Source organism: Pleurodeles waltl, chromosome 8 (assembly GCF_031143425.1).
Source record: "Pleurodeles waltl isolate 20211129_DDA chromosome 8, aPleWal1.hap1.20221129, whole genome shotgun sequence".
In the NCBI taxonomy this organism is placed as follows: domain Eukaryota; kingdom Metazoa; phylum Chordata; class Amphibia; order Caudata; family Salamandridae; genus Pleurodeles; species Pleurodeles waltl.
Window position 1 is genome coordinate 388,208,995 of NC_090447.1, and position 21,964 is coordinate 388,230,958.

The window sequence follows — 21,964 nt, forward strand, 5'->3', positions numbered from 1 at the left end:
ACAAATTGTACAGCCTATTTGTTTCTGAAAGCTTGAGACAGCAGGACAAACAGAAGGCATCACAGGTGTGAGGAGTGAAATAGACTCCTAAACATTATTATGACATGCCCCAAAGGCTGACCCCAAAAACGGACTGTCACAAATAAAGATTTGATGTTCAGGAAACGTCCACTCCAAAGTAACCTCTATGGCCCCACTAGATTTTTTCAGCAATTATTCTACACTAAATAGCTCTTCTCAAAGGTAATCAATTTACATATACGCCATAAACAATAATCTTTCACTTAAGTGGCCCCCAATGTCTGTATTTCTGTTGAATCTTGTTAGAAATGGGTTCTCTAGTTGGCTGAGGTTTGCACCCTGCCCAAGTAGTGACCCTCACACTATTTAGTCACACAGCTAAGATAACTTCTGTTCACCCCCCCCTTGGTAGTTTGGCACAAGCAGTCAGGCTTATCTCAGAGGCAATGTGTAAAGTATTTGTACACACACACACACACACACACAGTAACGCAGTGAAAACACCACAAAAGTACTCCCCACTAGTTTAGAAAACTAGGCAATAGTTATCTGAGTAAAACATGACTAAAATGACAAAAATCCAAAATACACAAGTAAAGATACACATGTTTAAATATTAAATCTCAGTAAAGCGCTTAGGAACACAGTAGCTCCAACTAGGGCTATCAGGACGTCAAGGACATTCCCAACAGTCCGATGCCACTCACAAGGGAATTTAAGGCTGGTCATGGAGACACCTGGACCTTTGAAATCGATGAGGAAGCAAAGATGTTCCTCGGAGCTGGGGAGGTGAGCCTTGACTTCGCTGTATCGTCATCACACCACGGGGCCACAGATGCTGTGGCGGAGTCGGAGTCAAGTGTTGGGGATGTCGAGAACATAGCACTCAGGACTCACTCTGTGGCAGGACTTTGGAGGCACTGCAGAGGTGTCGGGCTTGTGACGTCTGTCGCAGATGTTGCACTCAGCGGGCACCACAGCTCCTGGAGCAGGCAGCAGCACAAAGTCAGACAGCAACACCGGTTCTGAAGTCACTCTGGAATCAATGTACTCACAGAACTGACTCCCAAGGGCCCCAGAACTGGATTTGGCACCACTTGGCAAGTAAAGGCTCTCAGTAAGAGAGCCCAGATGCTGGCAGGTAAAGGCTTTAATATCCCTGAGACTTCTCACAGGAGGCAAGCTCAGTCCAAGCCCTTGGAGATCTTTGGTAAGCAGGATGTAGAAAGCAAAGCCCTGTCCTCTCACTCCCAGGACTGAAGCAGCAAGCAGCAGGCTAGCACAACTAAGCAACAGGCAGAGTGGCAGTCCCTCCTACAGCATCTAGCTCTTCTTCCTGGCAGAACGTCCTCAGTGCACAAGGATTTTGAAGTTGTGGTCTCAGAGGTCCAATACTTATACTCATTTCTGCCTTTGAAGTAGGCAACCTTCAAAGGAAAGACTTTGTAGTGCACAAGACCCTGCCTTTCCTGCCCTGGCCCGAGACACATTCCAGGGGGTTTGAGACTGCTTTGTGTAAGGACAGGCACCGCCCTATTCAGGTGCAAGTTTTACCTCTTCCCACCACTATAACCCGGGAAGACTCATCAGGATATGCAGGGCACACCTCAGCTTCCTTCGTGTGACTGTCTAGAGTGAAGTCACAAACAGCCCAACCGTCATATTAACCCAGACTTGTATTCCACAGACAGGCAGAGGCACAGAATGGTTGAACAAGAAAATGCCCACTTTCTAAACATAGAATTGTCGAACTTACAATTTTAAAACCAACAGAACCAAAATATGTATTTTTATTTTGTGAGTTCAGAGACCCCAAACTTCACATCTCCTACTTCTCTCAATGGGCAATTACACTTGAAAGATATTTCAAGGCAATCCCCATTTTAACCTATGGGAGGGATAGGCCTTGCAATAGTGAAAACTGAATTTAGCAGTATTTCACTACCAGGACATGTAAACACACCAGTAAATGGTCTACCTTTTAAAAACACTACACCCTGCCCATGGGGCTGCCTTGGGCCTACCTTAGGGGTGATTTGCGTTGTTGTAAAAGGGAAGGTTTGGGCCTGGCAAGTAGGTACATTTGCCAGGCCAAACTTGCACTTAAAACTGCACACACAGACACTGCTGCTCATGTTTACAGAGCTACTTATGTGGGTGGCACAATCAGTGCTGCAAGCCCACTAGTATCATTTGATTTACAGGTCCTAGGCACACACTGTGCACTGTACTAGGGACCTACTAGTAAATTAAGTATACCAATCGTGGATAAACCAATACCGTTTAGATAGAGACCACTTGCGATTCAGCACTGGTCAGCAGTGGTAAAGTGCCCAGAGTTCTAAAGCCAGCAAAAATGGAAATTTACCACAAGGTCAAGAACAGGAGGTAAGAAGCTAAAAAAAAGGAAACCACGCCAAGAGGTGACATGTCTAACAAATCTGATCAAACATCAGTGCGTCCTCAGATTTTATTTCATAAGAGAAGAGTTGGAAACAAATATGGGAATACTTTGAAATAAAATTACGGAACCAAGGTGAAAAATATAAATGTTATGCATTGTTGAATACCATCATTTCAGTTTTAAAAAGTAATGTTTTATTGTAGGTAATATTTTATGTTTTTGAAAGAGACAGATTTAGGGCAATTATACATTGCAAAGTGTCAGACTGCACACAATCACTTGAAATACTCTTTCTTAGGGCTAGGTTATTGGTGTGCTTCTTAAAAAAGAAACACTCATCTGTATTGAATCACACTTTCATAAACTAGTTCTTATCCATATTTGCAAAGATATGGACCATTTCTGCATTCTCATTGTGCTGGCCTACTGTGTGCTGCCTAATGCCAACCCAGGCAGCCTTGCACCACAGTAGACGATGCCTGTGTTATGGGTAGGATTGCTTTTGTTCAGGAAACACAACCCTTTGAGGTATATTCCTCTTTCAATGTGTACTGCAGAATGTAGCACACATGGAAAAAGGAAGTAACAAGGAGACATAAAGATATTTCTCCTCATTATGCCTCTGTCAGTTAGGACCACCATTTTGTTGCAAAATCAGGTTCACAAGTCTTTGTAAATCTGTGTTTATATCAAAATACATGGATGAATGCAAGGGAATGTTCATGCCCTCCCATGTAATGCCTACAGGACAAAAAGTAATGTAAGGCAGTACTATGCACAGGGATGAGTTAATTTATATTTTACTAAACCAAGCAAAGCCACACTAAGTGACACAACCCTAATGAAAAATCATAGTAAATATGGGCTTGCAACTAGTACAATATACAGTGGGGCTGCTATATACCACAATCTAAATACACCCACTTCAGCACTGGCTCTCAATTCGAAGTGGAGTTCTTTTCAAAGCTCTGATCATCGGTCATAAAGGCATCTGTGTGGTGATCTCACACATTCTATGTTCCATGCTCTATTAGGAATGTGGAATGAGAGATCCTTGGGGGGACATTCCAGAAGAGACAGTTGAAAAGAGCAATCAGAGTGGTCGATGACTGTGACCAATATGGATCCAACTTCTTTGAACTGATCATCAGTGTTCATTCTAATTTTTATCACCACAAAATCTGTTGACGAGCTGGGCGCAGTCAGGAACGCACTTCCAGTTTTTAGGGGACTCTGGGGATTCTCTTTCATCGAGCGTGACAAGCGCGAAGAGCTTGCGGACTGCAATACACGGTTTCAGGCCAGTTGCTTGTTTTTATTGTGAAGTTTTGACAGACTACGTGTCAGAGACCTGTCATGTATGTTCATTTCGCTCAAATTTTAGAACTTTGTATGTGATCGTTACTTTCGCTCCTCAAAGGTCTCCTCTGCGCCCTAAATAGCCTCATGCACGTCCATCATCACGCGCATTCAAGCACGTCCAGCATCACGTTACATCATTAAATACATTCAGCCCTACGTACATTGAGGCACCCACGCTATGTGGCACATACAAATACGTATGTCAGCCATATTTTGGGAAACTGTGAACCACACGCATAATACGTACGGCGGACATACTTTGGCAAAATCCATTACGGAAATGTATGGTCTGCATGCATAATACGGAGCAACACATATGGCGATTAACCCCCTCACAGAAGTGTATGGACTTCACTGCGATCCACATGCATAATAAACCCCTCACAAAAATGTGTGGATTTCACTGCGATCCGCATGCACAATACTCACTAGCCGGTGAATGTTACTGCAACCGCTACTAATAAACTCACTGTGATCTGCACTTATAATACTCAGGAGTTTGCAGATTTTACTGTGATCCACACGCAATTATTGAGCCACTGAAATAGAAGTAAAAGTGTTAAACAAATTTACTTTTACATACTACTACAACACGTTATCAAAGTCATTATGCATATCGTCAGCACCTGGAGAAGTTGGCATAAGGCTTTCACCAAATATTTAGAAGCTATAGGTGGTAAAATGTATTGCCCAGAGAGGAAAAGATTAATTAGAACACAATTTAGGATGTGAAGGCCAATCCGTTTATTAACACTTACTACCATACGAAATACCGGACAGTGAAGCAGATGATATTGATAAGTAACAACTTGCAGTAAAAAAACTCAATAAGCAATTTGATGTTCAACCAAGCTTGACTGTAAATAGACATAAAGTTTTCACACAAGCACACGTCAAGATGAATCAATTGACAGTTATGTAGCAATTTTATGTACATTAGCTTCCGAATGCGAATTTGAAAGCTTTAAAGCACAACTTATCTGCAATCAAATAGTGGTACACTGCTGGGATAAGAAAGGTCAAGAAAAACTGTTAACGTTAAAAAATCCTTCTTTAACAGAAACAGTAGAAATTGTAAAAAGTATTGACATTTCTCAGAAAGTATGCAAGAAACTATTACAAAAAAAAACATGTTGGAGTAAGTGCAGTCAAATTTAAAGGGAACTCCAGCAACTATGCTAAAGAACAAACCAAGAGACCAACACAGAACAAAACTAAAGATGAATTCTTCAGCAGAAGGAACATATGTTTCAACTGTGTTAATCCTAGACATGGTAACAACACCTGAGAAAGAGAATGTGATTGAAGAACTTGATCCAAATGAAAGCTCTAGTGATGAAGTGAACCCAAAGAAAGATGTAATACTAGTGGTCCAGTGTGGTGAACATAATTACACAGACCCTTATGAAAACATTGAGGTTGATGGGAAGAAACTGTGCATATTAATAAAGTCTGGGACAAGGATGACCAAAAATACTGAAGAATTGCTATTACAATCATATTTGGAAAATAACTTGTTACCCTCTGACAGAATCCCTGTGTTGTACAATGGAAAAAAATAGACTTAATTGGTTATTTTGAAGCACGTATGAAATATAAAACAAAGTAATTCTTGGGAAAGTTTATGTAGCTAAAAAAGGTTTGAATGTACTCGGGTGGTATCACCAGGGGTTATTTGTTATGATATTAAGACCAGGGAGGAGTGTTCAAGTTTCATTAATTACCAATGAGTTAAATGAAGAATCTTTAGCAATTCAAGACAAACAACCCAAGAATATTTTGTTATAAAAGTTCAGTAAGGTGTTCAGTAATAATTTGGGCAGGATCACAGGTTTCAAACATAAGACCAAAGTCCAAAATGGTGTCACACCTTTAAAGCATAAAATGAGAAATGTACCCTTCAGTTACGTCAGGATTTAGAGAGTATTCTCAAACAAATGGTTGTTGATGGAGTTATTGAACCTATAGAGTCATCACTTTGGTTATTTCCATTGTTCATCACAAAAACAAATGGACAATTAAGAGTTTGTATTGATTTGCGTAATTTGAACACAGTCATATGGGTCGATTCACATCCATTACCACATATCATCAGGTTGAGTTAGACAAAACGTTAAGGCATTACACCGCTTTTGTGTCATCTTTTGACACTTTTCAATTCAAAAGGATGCCTTTTGGGTAGGTGTCCACCTCTTCTGTCTTTCAGAGGGTTTTAGAAAACATACTTCAGGGAACTGAAGGTGCTGTAAATTTTAGGATGATGTACTGATCGCTGGTGAGGATGAACGTACCCATGATGAAGCAATGAATAAAGTGTTACAAAGATTACAAAAATATGGTGTTGTTACAAATGTAAAAAAATATGAGTTTGCTAAATCCAGCATAGAGTACTTTGGTCATGTTATCTCAAAAGATGGGGTTAAACCAAGACCAGGGTTGGTAGAAGCGCTCATCAGTGTACCTGAACACAAAACAAAAGACCATGTCACATTTTTTCTGGGGTTATGTGATTTTATTCAAAAATCAAGACGTTTTCTACTAAAACAGCAAACGTACAGGAACCCCTCAAGAAAAATAAAGAATTTGTGTGGCATGCAAAATCACAGGAAGAATTTAGAGGACTTAAAAAGGACATAGTTGAGGAAGGAATTTCAGTGCCATTTGATCCTATTGAACCTTACACTATGACTGTAGACGGTAGTAACGATGGTTTGGGGCAATGTTATCTCAAGAAGACAAAAACAATCATGAACAAACTATAGGATTTGGTCACGTTCTTTGAGAGTCAACAAAAAGTTTTTTTCTGTGATAGAAAAAGAGTTATTGGCTTGCTGTTGGGCCATTGAGCAATTCAAGAACTACATTTGGGAGAGAAGGTTTACACTCAAGACTGATCATGAACAGTAAGTGAACATCCTTAGTGGAGAAGTTATCAAAGAACACACTCCAGGAATTGCTAGATTGAGATCAAAACTACTAAAGTATGATTTCAAAGTAGAGTATATTCCAGGTGGGAAAAATATCAGTGCTGATTATTTGTCTTGTTCACCAATCAATTCGGATAAGAAAAAAGATTTGGTGGATGAAGAAGATGAAGAGTATTTGATTGCGATTGTAGATGTGTGCCTGGGAACACTTTTATGGAGACTGATTGGAATGAAGAAATGTTAAAAGATGTTGATATGGTACTTATAAAGAACTATTTTACCCATGGTTGGCCCATGAAAAGTTCTCTGCCAATAAATTGATAAGCCTATGCTAAAGTTGCAGATGAATTATCGGTAGAGAATAATGGTATTTTGATGAGGAACCATAAATTAATTCTACCCAGAGACTTAAGAGACAAAGGGACTGATTACAACTTTGGCGGAGGGGGTTAATCCGTCCCAAATGTGATGGATATCCCGCCCGCCGTAATACGAGTCCATTATATCCTATGGAACTCTTAATACGGTGGGTGGGATATCCGTCACATTTGGGGCAAATTTACCCCCTCCGCCAAAGTTGTAATCAGGCCCAAAATCATTATGATTGGACATCAAGGACATTTAGGAAAAACCATTACTAAGAGAAATATAAGAGAGTGTTATTGGTTGGCAGGTATGGATCTTGAAATAGTTACTTGTGTGAGACATTGTGTAATCTGTGTGCAACAGTAACAAAGTGTTGAAAACTCAGCCAACACCTTTAACACCAAGTATTGTGCCTGCGGGACCCTGGATTAAGCTGCCCATTGATTTTATTGGTCCCCTTAGCACCCTCGCACGAAGATCTAGATTAGTGTTTGTGGTGGTGGACTGTTATAGCAAATGGTGGGAAGTAGAGTTCATGGAGGAATCCAATACAAATGCGGTTATTAAGAGTTTGCAGAGATTATTTGCCAGGGAAGGATTCCCTAAAGAATTAGGGGGTCATTCTGACCCTGGCGGCCGGTGACCGCCAGGGTCACCGACCACGGGAGCACTGCCGACAGGCTGGCGGTGCTCCCTCGAGCATTCTGACCGCGGCGGTTCAGCCGCGGTCAGAAGCGGAAAGTCGGCGGTCTCCCGCCGACTTTCCGCGGCTCGGGGGAATCCTCCATGGCGGCGGAGCGCGCTCCGCCGCCATGGGGATTCAGACACCCCCTACCGCCATCCTGTTCATGGCGGGAAACCCACCATGAACAGGATGGCGGTAGGGGGTGCCGCAGGGCCCCTGGGGGCCCCTGCAGTGCCCATGCCAATGGCATGGGCACTGCAGGGGCCCCCGTAAGAGGGCCCGCAAAGTATTTCAGTGTCTGCTATGCAGACACTGAAATACGCGACGGGTGCCACTGCACCCGTCGCACCTTCCCACTACGCCGGCTCAATTCTGAGCCGGCGTCCTCGTGGGAAGGTTGATTTGCCCTGGGCTGGCGGGCGGCCTTTTGGCGGCCGCCCGCCAGCCCAGGGCAAATCTCAGAATCACCGCAGCGGTCTTTCGACCGCGGTGCGGTGTTCTGACGGGGTTACTTTGGCGGGCGGCCTCCGCCGCCCGCCAAAGTAAGAATGAGCCCCTTAGTTTCAGAAACGGGGTACAGTTTATCTCTAGAAAAATGAAAGAATTTTGGGGAAAATATGCCATCCAACACAAGGGGGTAGCTCTTTATCATCCTCAAGAAATTGGTCTGGTTAAAAAAATGAATTGCACACTGGTTGAATGTATACAATGGGTGATTCAAAATAAAATAGAAGTGAATGAAGCAGTGGATGCCATGTTTAAACTGGTCTTTCTGGCTAGTAGGGTGCATACATGTCAGGATACATCCTCTATTTGCTTTAAGACCATGGCCCCTGGGCACTGGTGAGATGTGGTAAATTTGTTAAATTTGTTAAAACACTTTGGCACATATTTATTGGCAAATGATGTAGTGCGAGGTTGCACCAAAATTGGCAGTGCTGCGCTCCATCATTTGTACCTTCCCGCACATAAACAATCACTGATGCTGCTTTGGCACTTCTGTGTGTGCTGCAGAGTGCAGCATACAAAGAAGTGCCAAAGTGTCATTTACAAATGATTTTTTTATGTGCAGGAAGGGACACCTTCCCACACATAAACAATCATTTCTGGCATTTTGCTCTTTCTATGCATGCTGCAGAATGCAGCACACATAGAAAAATAAAAAATGAGGAAGAATAAAAGTATTCCTTTTTGCTGTGCCTTGCTAACGCCACCCTTGGGGTGGCATTAGATTTTGGCGCTGCCTCCTTTTTACAAAATCTTGTAAATCTGAGGCAGTGTCAAAATGCAATGGGTGTTGCTGTGCCATGCCCACAGCAACACCCATTGCACGCCCGTCTGATACAGATAACTGCATCGGAGGGGCCCATATTTACAAGGAGGTGTAACACCACAAAAAGTGGCATTACATCTTCTTGTAAATATGGAGCAGAGGTTAGTGCCACTGGAGTGTCACGTAAAGTGACGCTCCAGTGGTGCTAGGGGCTCATAAATATGCCCCTAAGACAGCTGCTTCATCAATCAAGTGCAGCACTTAGCTATAATCGAGGCCAGTCTCTAATTCCAAGCCATGCCATTCAAGCTGAGATCCCTACAAAATAGTCAATGTTTCTGATGGGATCTCCCATCTAATGCTAAGCACTGTCACTGGATTTGGTAATTGCAATGCCTATTCAGTCTACTATAGAAGAAACAGTTATTGTATTTGCACTTGGTACACACTTTTGAATATTTTAATTGTGTATTTTATCTGACTTTGTAGGGGGCAGTGAATTGCAATGACGCACTTCAGTGTGAGCAGGAGAAGGATGCGTCAAGCTCAGAATAGTACTCACTGCCCCTTCAACAGCAAGGAGACTATGGGGCTGATTACAAGCTTGGCACAGGGGATTACTGTGTCCTAAATGTGATGGATATCTCATCCGTCATGTTACAAGTTCCATAGTATATAATGGAACTTGTAATTTGGTGAGCCGGATATCTGTCACATTTGGGACTGAGTAATCCCATCCACCAACGTCATAATCATGCCCTATACCTGTTCTCTCAATATGATTCAGCTTATTTTTAATAGTTTTTACAACTTTTAATTAATGGCCATTGTTAGAAATGGGGTCTTTGGTTGGCAGTCAGGTTACCCCCTGTCCAAGCAAGGACCATCACTCTAGTCAGGGCAAAGGAGTAACACACCTGGTTATCCCCCACTCACCCCGTTGGTAGCATGGCACGAGCAGGCAGGCTGAACTTAGAAGCAATGCATAAAGTATTTGTACCAACACACAGTAATATAGTGAAAACACTACAAAATGGACATCACACCAGTTTTGAAAAAATAGGGAATATTTATCTAAATCAAACAAGACTAAAACAACAAAAATCCAACATACACAAGTCAAGATATTAATTTTCAAAAGAATAAGGCCCATATTTATACTTTTTTTCCGCTGCATTTGTGTCATTTTTTGATGCAAAAGCGACGCAAACTTACAAAATATAAAAAAAGTGTGGCGCAAAAAAATTATAAATATGGGCCCAAGAGTCTTAATCCTTAGAAAACAGTGAGAATGCTGTTGTTACACAAAGTACCTGGTTAGCGTCAAAAATAAAGATGCAGGGGCGAGTGTATATCGAAAAAGGCCAGCGATGCGTAGATTTCTCACTCGCAAGCAAGACCGTGCATCGTTCCTTCTCCAGTCGGGTCGGCAAGTGTTGTTTCTTCTTTCCCTGACGGGCACCTTGGGTCCAGGCAGGCTTTGCGTTGATTTTTCACACCCAGTGATGTTACGTTAAAATACGGTTTCACAGTGTAAGGAAACCACGCTGCGTGGGTCATGCTTCGTTATCAGCAGCCGCTAGCGGATGTTGCTCGACATTTCCCCATCCGCGATGTGTCAATCTCCCAGCCACGATGCAGGTGGAGTGTCGATTTTAGCAGCAAGGCCAGCGGCATGTCATTGATCAGAAATGTTGCAGATGGTGCATCGTACATTTCCCCACACAGCGTTCCGAGAGTGAATTTCAGCTCTTGTCTGCCAACTTCACCATTCAAGGGCCCAGGAACTGGATAGAACACCACTTGGCAGGGTAGGAGTCTCAGCAGAGAGTCCAAATGATAGCAAAGGAAGTCTTTGATGGCCCTGAGACTTCAAAACAGGAGGCAAGCTCAACTCAAGCCCTCTGAGATTCTTCACAAGCAGGAATACACAACAAAGTCCAGTCTTTGTCCCCTTTCACATGCAGAAGCAGCAACTGCAGGAGGGACAGCCCAACAAAGCACAGGCAGGGACAGCACTTTTCCTCAGCTCCTCTCCTTGGCAGAGGTTCCTCTTGAATCCAGAAGTGATCTAATTTTCAGGGGTTTTGGGTCCAATACTTATACCACTTTCTGCCTTTGAAGTAGGCCTACTTCAAAGGAAAGCCTCTATTATTTACAAGATCCTGCCTTTCCCACACCAGTCCTCAGACACACACCAGCGGGTTGGAGACTGCATTGTGTGAGGGCAGGCACGGCCTTTTCAGGTGTCTCCTCTCTCCCCTCCTTGATTAAATGTCTCATCAGAATATGCAGGCTACACTCTAGCTCCCTTTGTGTCACTGTCTAGAGGAGAGGTGCAAACAGCTCAACTGTCAATCTGACCCATACAGGGAATCCACAAACAGGCAGAGTCACAGAATGGTTTAAGCAAGAAAATGACTACTTTCTAAAAGTCGCATTTTCAAACTAACAATCTAAAAACCAACTTCACTAAAATATGTATTTTAAAATTGTGACTTCAGAGACTCTAAACTCCAGATTTATATCTGCTCCCAAAGGAAATCTGCATTTTATAGTTATTTAAAGGCAGCCCCCATGTTCACCTATGAGGGAGATAGGCCTTGCAACAGTGAAGACTGAATTTAGCAGTATTTCACTGTTAGGACATGTAACACACATCAGTACGTCTCACCTTTGACATACACTGCACAACACCCATGGGGCTACCTTAGGGTGCCTTACATGCATAAAAAGGGAAGGTTTAGACCTGGCAAGTGGGTACACTTGCCAAGTTGAATTGGCAGTTTAAAACTGCACACACAGACACTGCAGTGACAGGTCTGAGCCGTGTTTACAGGGCTACCTATGTGGGTGGCACAACCAGTGCTGCAGGCCCACTAGCAGCATTTGATTTACAGACTCCGGTCACCTCTAGTACACTTTACTAAAGATTTACTAGTAAATCAAATATGCCAATCATGGATAAGCCAATTTATACATACATTTTACATAGGAACACTTACATTTAGTACTGGTCTCAAAAACAGCGGAAACAGAGTCCAGCACACATCAACAACATGGGAAGCAGAGGCAAAAAGTTAGTGGAGGCCACACCAAGGATGCCTAGTCTAACAGCCATATAACCTATTAGTTGTGTGCAGACTAGACTTTGGATGTTTTTACTATCGATTGGATTTTGCTAACACTAAAGTTTTACTAGCATTGTAAGTGAGCATTGGCTATCAGTACATTGCACTTTAATCATTTGACTTTAATCAGAAATTTGCATTTTGTAATGTTTCTAAGTAATAATATAATAAACTTTGAGTTGAATTGTCATACCCCCTACTGATTAGACTCAAGAGGCATATAGCACTATCTAACTTTGAAAGACTGCCTTTCAGTTCTTCTCAATAGAAAGCAAATATTCTTACAAAATATTTGCCAATTGTAATCTAATATATCATCTGCCAGGAGATAACCAAGTCTACATAGAGCAGATCACCTACCTCTTTCTAGAGAAACATACCTCTACTTCAAATAACATATTCTTCAGTGATTTTAACCTCGGCTATGGAGCCAACAGACTGCATGCCTGATGAAACTACCTGATGTCCTGCTTCACAATGAAGTTATAAAATCCACCATCTCCCTATCCACAAAAGAGGATAGACCTCAGACCTTGCAATTGCTTATCCTGAACTTGTCAAAACTGATCCACAATCCTATGACATTGTTATGACCATTTCCTTAATCCATTCTACCTCACCTCTCCAAATCTAAAGACCATAGCCAACTGATACAACCCAAACAATGCCTCATAGATCTAAAAACGTGGGTGTGCCAAGCCTCTCACACAGTATTTCTCTGCCCTTGCATGAAAAGTAACCTTTGCGGAAATCTGACTGAACAATGCCTAAACAATGTGAAAAGGATTATTGATTAAACCACCCAAAAAGGTTTCTGTAAAATGGTCCTGAAAACAAAGGTAATAGGAAACCACTTAGAGCAGAGGAATGGAGATGATGCCTACGACACTCAGTTGAGAACCTGGACAAATTACATAAGGCAAAACAAAAGTACAAAAAGTGAAAAACAGGTAAAAAATAATTAAAAACATGAAGTGAAATAATTTTACAATCAACAAATCAATTACATCACTTTCTGCCAGTAGTAACTGCAGACCAAACTGAAAGAACTTTCCACTCTTCTTTGAAAAATTCATTACAATTGACTCTTCTCTCTTCTTGACCCCAATCCTTTCCCGCCAATATGTTCCCAGCTGAAAAGATCTTAACCACCTAGTCAAAATTTCAAGAAATCACCCAACAAGAGCTATGCAAAATCTTAGTTAATCTGAAACCGTGGTCAATTCACTGAACCTATACTTTTTCCATCATCAAACAGATCAGCTCCTCCTTAATTCCATGCTGGACTAATCTATCAGTGCCTCTCTCTCACAAGGAAACATCACACATTGTTTAAAAGCAGGACAATCACCCACTCCTGAAAAACAATGGGCAGACTGCAAATATCTGAAAAATTGCCAGCAGTTTTTAATGTACCTGTTCTTGCTAAGGCCCTGGAGTGCTGTGTTGAAAGCTGTCTCAAACAACCTTCTTAATCAGTGTCAATCAATCTTCAGGACCAGATGTAGCCAATAGACTGTTATTCGTCTAATTGTAGAGAATGCACTCCTTATCCTGGAAAAAGATGATTCCTTCCTGCTCACCCTCATGGATCACTTCAAGACATTCACAACTGGCAACCACACCACTCTCCTAAATATTGTAGATGAAAGATTGGTTTCAAAGGGACTATACTCTAATGTTTCACTTTCTAGCTGGGCAACCTCTCCCAGTCCCTAAAATTCCTACATAATATCATTACCACCAAGGAAGTGAAGTTGGAAGACATTGAGAAATCTATACAGCCCCTTATATACCAGAAACCTGAAAGAGAAGAAAACAAAACAGTAAGAAATACATCATTTTAGTAGTAGAAGTATATAAAATAATAGGAAAAAAGTAAACCATGGTAAAACCCCGGATAGAGTATAAAAAAAATTAGAAAAAGAAAATTATTGGTTTCCAAATTGGGACTTGTAATGAAAAATTGAACAGAAGTAACACCTACTGAATGATGCCAAATTATCTTGTTTCCTGGGGCGGGGGTGTTGATATTCTGCTAGAAGCACAAGCAAGCCCTTTCTTGAAACATTGTTCATCTCTGGAATGCCGCTGAAATTCCCTCAGAGGAAAACAAGGCAGTTGATTTGAGAATAAATTGTCTTGCCTGCCTTCAATTACAGACCGTAGGAATAATTAAAAGAAGCAAAGCTCAGAGTTTGTATGCTAGCAAAACAATTGGTTTATGAGCCTGTCCCTCTGAAGTGGTGTAACTAAACTTGAGGTGCTCCCTGAAAAGTAGATAGAGGGGGCCAGCTCCCTGCCCAGACCCAGTGAGGGTCCTGTTGCTTGAGCACTGTGTACTGTGCTGAGGGGGTCTCTGGAGGTTAAGGCCACTCTTACCACAGAGACTGCAGGGGATAATGTTATGCCACTGTCCCTTTGAACCAAAGATATTGTTAATCCAGGGCTGTGAGTGACACAGAGCTTTGTGAGGCTGCATGCAAAACGTTTTTAAGGATTAAGAGAAATTCCAAGCAATGTGACCTGAGAACTCTTTCCTTTATGACAGAAATGGTCATTCTTAGGATTTTTCAGCCTTGAAGGTAAAAAATATGGCATATTTGTGTATGAAGATGTTTGTCTGATTTGGCTCCTCCTATTGTGAATGTACTAGACTGTCTGAGGCATTTCATCCCACAATGTAAGCTTTTTGACATGTTGGGACCTAGGACTACATGGGCAGTGATCTAAACATATACTGGGAAGAGATCACAGCCCAGATGGTATTTTCAAGTTCTGGATGAAAATGTCCACACAATAGTAGGATTTGTGTGTCTTTTACTTCTCTTATGAACCGACGAAGCCCCTTGCCATTGAAATCACAACCATGTAGTAAATTTACAGTTAGATTTCTACTTTATGTTGGTAGACCTGTCAGCCTTAAGGTGGTCTTCCCCAGATGTTTTGCCTTTCTCCTCCACTTTTCCTGATCTCGTTTTTGCTGGCATTAGGACCTTGTGCACTTTGACACTATTAACCAGTGCTAAAGTGCTTGCCAATCAGTAGCCCATTTTTTTTGTTCTTAAACTGGTGTTCTGCAGCAAGGATTGGAAATGTGTTGTGCAATGCCATACAATGACATATTGTACACACTGGCCCTCATTACGACCTTTGCGGGCGGCTGAAGCCGCCTGCCAAGATCGGACCCCCGGGCGGCCGCCAATGCGGCCGCACCCCCGCTGCGGCCATTTGGAGATCTCCGCTGGGCCACCGGGCAGAAACCTAGTTTCTGCCCGCCGGCCCAGCGCGGATCTCGGCCACAACACAGGAGCCGGCTCCAAATGGAGCCGGCGGTGTTGCGGCCGTGCGATGGGTGCAGTTGTACCCGTCGCGCTTTTCACTGTCAGCATAGCACGACTCCCACGAACCACCAGCCTTTTCCTGGCGGTTCAAACCGCCAGGAAAAGGCTGGCGGTAGGGGGACTCGTAATCCCTGCTAGCAGCGCTGCCCTGGTGGATTCCTACCGCCGGGGCCATTGTGGCGGGAAACCGCTGGCCCTGGCGGTGCGACCGCGGCGCTTCCGCCGTGTCGTAATGACCTGCGAAGCACCGCCAGCCTGTTGGCGGTGCTTCCGTCATAACAGCCCTGGCGGCCTTCTACCACCAGGGTTGTAATGACCCCCATTGTCCCATATCTCTAGTAAGGTGGTAGTGCAGGGACCCGGGGCCTGTAAATTGAATGCTACAAGTGGCCCTGCAGCAATGGCTATGCCACCCACTAAAGTAGCCTGGTCAACGTGTCTCAGGCCTGCCATTGCAAAGCCTGTGTGTACAGTCTTTAAGTGCCATGTCTCACTGGTAAAATAAACCCTTTGCTAATCCCTAAACCTTCATTTGTAATTCATATAAGTCAACCCTAGGGTAGGCCGTGGACAGCCAGAGCATGGGGTGAAATTGATTGGAAAATCTAGGACATGTACTTTTACTTTTACGTTTTACATGTCCTGGTAGTGGAGAATTCTTAAATTCATTTTTCACTGCTGCAAGGCCTCTCTGTCCCATAGCATAACATTGGAGTTCCCTTACTATATTTTATAAGCGTAATTTCCACGTGGAAAGAGATAACCAGCTCCAATGCTGAAAAAGGAACTTTTTGTTAATTGCCATTTTTTTTGCGTTAGGATTTGATGCAAATTGGATGTTGGGACTGTTGGGACTCAAGTTCTTGAAGACGTTTTCCAATAAATCACGTGGACTGGATCAAATACTAAAAACTGCTCTGACTTTGATTGTAAATTTTTTCGTCTAACTTTTTCATACATTTCGGAGAATTTGTTGTACTATATACTCATGTGTATTGAGTGCCTCACACATATGTTTCATTAGTTTTGGTTTACTACGTAAACCCTTAAGGGCTGGGTGTAGTCCCTTGTGAAGGCACCTTTTGTTATATTTGTGGCCAGTTTTCCCTGAGCGCCCTTTTCTTTCCCCTCACCAACACACCCCTTTAAATATATAAATGTTGGCGCTACTCCGGCAGAGTACATCAGTAGCATAAAAAAATGACTCTATTGCCCCCTACTCTTTGTCATGGTGCTCCATATTTTAAATATGGTGCACATATGGTGGCAGTAGGGGGTGCTTAAGGGCACAAGAAAAGTAGCACTGCAGTATGTGCAGTACCATGTTTCTTATATATGCCCCATAATGTTTAGTGCCTGCAATCTGTCTTTAAGTTGTGTGACTGCGTATAGCTGACAGCTGGGCTTTCTGTATTTGTCATGGACAGTCACACACAATGAAGAGCTTAAGTGTGACTGGATGGGTCATCACTAGTGGAATGGATGGGATGAGTTTGGCACAGCCCAACTTACAATTCAATATGATGTGTTCTGTCATCACTTCAAAGGCAAAACTGTGTATAAATACTGGACCACAGACACCAACTCTTCAGTATGCTTCTAGAACTGTGGATACTCTGCCAGGAAGAAGGACTGCTGCATTGTGACAAAGAATGGCACTCCTGGACATCTGCGCTAAAAGGAACTGCTGCACTGCTGTGCTGACCTGCTGCCTCCTACCGTCTCGCCTGTGGAAAAAGGACTGGACCTGCAACTTCATCTTTCACCCAGGACCCCAAAGTGACTCAAAGGGCTAGTCTACTGATCTCCTGATCTGAGCCTCAGAGACATAAAAGACTCCCCAAACTGTTCCTAGACACAGCTGCAGTGAATTCCTGACCCCCAGGTTGTGCCTCCCAGGTACTGGACCATTGGTGTGGCTCACTGGCTCTTTAAATCCAACTGTTGGGCCCTTTGCAAAATTAAACTGACCCGTTCATACCAGAACGGTGCAGCTCGCATTGACAATCTACGCTAGCCAACCCCAACCCTTCTCTTCTCACAGCAGTCATCGATCACTAGTAGAGGACCTCCAATGTGAAACTCCAGCCTGCTTGTCAGCGATGACTGAACTGTTATTCATGCCATGCTGACCACCACTAGTGGGTTGGCACCTTAAGGTTTAAGGTGCTATTTTTACACTTTATTTTAAAAAAAATCAGAACTCTAGTACTACTGATTGAAGTTGTGTAATTTTAGTCTTGATTTCTGTATTACATGTTGCTCTATGTTTCTAATCTTGTGCGGCATCATTGTATGTGGTTTTTACACTGTTTACATTTTAAAATGGTGCACAATTATTTTACACACTGCAGCTACGTTAAGACCAACTGCTCCCAGGCAAGGTATCAGGGCTATGGCCACAGGTTAAGATGGGGTTTTCTTGTAAACTGACAAGGATTGTGGTTCCTGCTTCATTAGTGCTCACACCTCTGTCAATCAGGAACCCAGTCTCATTGCAAATGTCTTTTGGGGATTTCTGTGCCCCACTATGGAGACCTCCAGTGGACAGTAAAACTCTGAATGGAAGGAAAAGGGGATATCCATACACGATCCAAAATGCAAATACCCGGCAAACAGTATCACCAAAATTATATAAATACATCATATACTATAGTCTTTTTTTACTTCCTAATGGACTGCCCTACTAACAGAATGCCACTCGAAACCTATTGATTTCAAGATTTTTACTCAAAAAGAAGGAGAACTTCACTGCAGAGGAAACAGACATTATAGTTACCTTTGTTGTTGATCATTACACTTAAATACATGGTCTGCCTCCCCATAAGCTCAGTGAAATAGAGAAGGTGGCAACAAGGCAGGTGCTGGCAAACTATGTCAATGCTTGAGATGGTGGCCACACATGTAATGTGGCATACCACAACACAAAACTGTCAGGAAGCGAGGTGTTCGGGGAAGTACAACCTCTCCACTATAAAGTAGAGGTGGGAATTGCTTTTCCTGAAGGCAGACTCAGACGTCATCTCCATTTCATCCCCCTCAAAGAGTATGTCTTCATCTGCATGCACCCTGCCGTGCTATATAGCCTGCCTATTCCATGGTATCCCAGCATAAGTCCAGGTAAAATCACAATATCCCACTCTCACAACTAGTTCTCGTTTCCCCACCACACTTGCCACTCTGTACTTCCTCCTACCCTTCCCAGATAGACGATATTACACGCAATGAAAAAAGTTTGAAGAAATCAGGAGACATAGATGATACTTTCAGTTGGGCATCTTAAATACTTTTCTGTGACACCAGATTTAGAGTTAGCTTTGGTAAATAAAAAGACTGCATATCAAAAAGAGTGGCAAAAAATACAGAGTGTAGCAGGAAGGAGTATGAATTAGTATCAACATCATTTTACAACGTGTTTACTCCAAACTGGGATTGAAGCACACACATACTAAAGTATACCAACATTACTGCTTTTCTTCATCACACCATGGCTGGCCACCAGAGGTATTGAACTGACTATATGTATACATATGGAACAAATGTATGTATTATAATCTCAAGGAAAATCTCTAGAAATCAATGGTAGCTAGACAATGTTAAACTGAATGTAGTAAAAATATACCAATAGCTGAGGAAAAACATGGAAAGCATGGCTTCATACAAAGATGTGTAATCCAGTCCAAATGTATGTGCAATCAAAAAGATCTTTGTTAGACCATCTGAAAACACACTTGAAACAATTAATTTGGTGCTAGAAACTAAGGGCCTCATTTAGAGTCTGGAGTGAACTGAAAATCCTGAAGTTTCTGGAGAACACTTTGAAAATGGAATAGGACTATGGAATATGGCCACCACTGAGTTTACTCCACAGAAGTATCCATGCCAAATAAATTCATCCAACTTCATTCCGTATTTAGAGGATATTCAGCTCCCTCCAAACTATAAATGAGGTTGTAAATATATGCAGACATTTAATTTATGATCTGAAAATAAGGTACTGATAAAGAAACCTTTCAGCTTCAGTAACAATTTCTTCAAAGAATTTTAGTTGAGTGAGCTACCATTTCACTACCCTACGCCATATATAAATGTTAATATGGTAAAATGAGACAGTAAATTGGCTGGCACTATCTGCATGATAGCTTACTTGGGACTCTGTGTTTAGTAATATGCAAGCTGCAGTGGGCTCTGACATATACGTTTACAAAAATATTTCTATTTATTTTCTTTAACAATTTTTTCATAGCTATTTACAAATGTAAAACTATTCACTTGCATATTTATAGAACAATGGGGCTAGAAGCTAACATATGTATATATGTGCAGGTACAGTTAGGATTGTGTTTCCATGAGAAATGCCTATTTTGTGTTGCTAATAACATTATCACTGTATGACAAATCTCCTCAAAACGTTAAGAAAAAGTATTTTTAGTCTAGTTTCCATATTGACAGTTTCAGGAAATTCGCTAAATAGGGGCTGATAAAACAGTGGGGCCACAGAACATATTTCCCCATTCAGTTAACCAACTTTAGACGCACTTACAGCCAAAATCTCTGGACAGATTTACAGCACATTTGGCAGAAATCTAAAACATGGTCTAGAAAGAGAGCTTTTTGTGAATTGGTATAAATGCATCCAGTAGTTGATAAGCAATTCATGCTCAAGAGCAATGTATGTGTATACACACACACGCATATACAGTATAGTCACAAAAAAACCAAACATTACAAGGACGTTATAGTTAGGTTCAGATTTTACACGCACAAAACCATATAAATTCAGCTTTTGTAGTTAGTGTTATTTCAGGTAACTATAACTCATGTCCTAACACCACTGTCTTCACAGATGCGCTATGCACAGGTATCTTATCATTAATATTACTGCAAGCGTTACAGTGATATTTTCAAGGATGTTATAGAAGATGCCGTACGTGATGTAATATCTGAGGTATTTAACAGTACATACAGAGGATCTGCAATTTAAAAATAAATAAATGTGTTTTAACAAATACCCCTGAGGTTGAACAGAGCCGGGGGGAAGCAGCACAAAATATTTCATTAGGGGTGTGAGGCAAGTGCAATGACAGCAAAACACAGGTCAGGGGTTGATTTAAATAATTCCCAGTTGCCTTGGATGGTACTTTACTAACACAAAACTGTAATACGGTGCCAGGAATGTTAAAAGGCTTTTGCCATTTAACATCTCAGCACGCATGGGGCTTGCTAATCTTTTGCTTAAAGACTTTGCTTTGTAAATGGCAAAATAATTTGGGCCTGATTTAGATCTTGGCGGTAATGGTCCCGTTGTCAGTTTTCTGAATGAAAACCTATCTACCATCATGATATCCATCTGCCATGTTTAGATGTTGGTGGCTCCATTGTTGAGCCCTCATTCGTCCCACCATTTCCACCAAGAAAATCTACCTGAGTCGATGGTGCCATCAGGAATAGTGACTGGTGGCGGGACTCCAGCCACCTTTCCCGACATGCATGTTTGGATATGTCTTTCTACCAAGCCAAATGTGGCGATCAGACCTCCAGACCTGAATTGGCGCATGGGGGGAACAAGGTAAAAACATACAGGCCAATATTTATACTTTTTTAGCGCCGCGTTTGCGCCGTTTTTTGATGCAAAAACGGCGCAAACTCACAAAATACAATTGTATTTTGCGAGTTTGCACCGCTTTTGCGTCAAAAAACGACGCAAATGCGTCGCTAAAAAAAGTATAAATATGGGCCACATTTTCTCCACTGATTCCACTTCTATTTTCGACTGAACATGACTGGACAAGACCTGCTGTCACTGACCCTCAGAGAAAACACAACCCTCCCATCACCAGACTCAAAGGTAGGGAAGCTGCATTGCCAGGGTACGTTGGGTGGGCACTGTAGGTGAGGTCAGGACCACTGCAGGCGCATAAATGTCACAGTAATTTGTTTAAATTACTGTGACATGCATATGTCGGGTACATGATTGTGTGCATTGCAAAGGGACCTGTACCAGTAAGGATGTGCTTCCTGTTGTATATATGAGTCAGTATGTGTATGTGTGTGTGTGACTGGATTGGCTTGTTGAGGTGGAGGGAGGTGGAGTGGGTGATGTGGTTGTGTTCGTCTGTGTGCATATGTTTTTGGTTGTGTGTTGCTGTGTGCCACATTCAGGTGAGCGATGTTGTTGTGATGTGTGTAGGTGTGCTTTGGTGTGAATGTGCTTGTGTTGTTGAGTGTGTAGTTGTGTTGGATGTGTCATGTGGTGGTGCACTGTCAATGGTGTGTGTATGTTGTGTCATGGATGTATGCAATGTGTGTTTCCAGTATATACGGGTTGTGTGGTGTTGGAACGGCAATGGATGATTGTGTGTATGTGTTGTGTTTTGTCATGTGTCATTCTACAGGGTCCATTGGGTCCAGCGATGGCCTTCCTCCATCAGCAACCTGCTGGTACGACACT